General features: G+C 31.3%; 1 pseudogene; it reads right to left on the bottom strand.

Moving 5' to 3' along the window:
* Nucleotides 1-545: 545 nt before the first annotated feature.
* Nucleotides 546-664, bottom strand: LOC120622622 (uncharacterized; annotated as a pseudogene).
* Between the last annotated feature and the right edge of the window lie 376 nt (nt 665-1,040).

Here is a 1,040-nt window from a genome sequence, read left to right as displayed (position 1 = left end):
AATAACATGAATCAAAAGAAAGTAATTTTTAATATTTTAGAGTAGAATAATTTATCAGTTTTAGGAAGCATTAATAACAAAATCCCCCCTTATTATTCTCTTTAATAAGAGAGAAAAGAATTTAAGTACAATGTAATAGAGCAGAAATAACAGAAATTTCTTATTTTCACTGTCAGAGTCGGGAAAGGGTTGGATTAGGTATTAATTAATACATGTGAATATTGTAGTCTCTGAGTTGAAATCTTACTGACAATGGAACCCTCATTTGCTCCTTTCTCAATTGACTTTTGCTTCAACATCCTTGTGTTGGATAGTCAAGATAAGCTATATTCTATCCTGTCTAATAAAGGAGGTCAAGAAATACTAAATATAAATGCTGTTATCTGTCACATATTAAAACACTGTGTAAGGTATTTTTTTGTTTTTGTTAGTAAATAACATGGAGAACATTTTCTTCTAAAGAAAACTAAACTTTATACAAAACACAGAGCAGAAAATAAAGCTACATTTCTTTTTTCTTTCTCTCTCTCTCTCTTTTTTTTAATCGTCTACAGCGCCTGGTATTCCTAGGTGATCTCCCATCCCAGTACTAACTAGGACCGACCTTGCTTAGCTTCTGAAATCAGATAAGGTTGGGTGCATTCAGGGTGGCATGGCCATAGACAACATTTCTACAGGAAATATAAGGAATTTAACATATTAGGATGCAGAGTACTTGATGATTTAGATTGGAACAAGTTTTTGAAGGACACTAACTGGTCTGTTAATAATTTTGGATATTTGACATGAAGAGTAAAGTTGAAATATAGAGTTCTGAGCAGAGGATTAACATAAATACATTTGATTTTTTTTCTCCAAAACTAAAGAGGATGAATAGAGGTTGAGAATAGACTGCTGGAAGAAAAACAACTTATAAGCGTGGTGTAAAGATAATCAAGATCTGAATAAAAAAGACAAATGCAAATAGGAAAAAAAAAATTCTGGAGATAGTTTTGCTTAATCTTTCTACCAAATAGGGTAAAGACTTTGTTTATGTTTTG

Source organism: Pteropus medius, unplaced genomic scaffold (genome assembly GCF_902729225.1).
Source record: "Pteropus medius unplaced genomic scaffold, Ma_sr-lr_union100, whole genome shotgun sequence".
NCBI lineage: Eukaryota > Metazoa > Chordata > Mammalia > Chiroptera > Pteropodidae > Pteropus > Pteropus medius.
The sequence above is the reverse complement of the archived record's forward strand: the minus strand, read 5'-3'. Positions and strand labels throughout refer to the sequence as shown.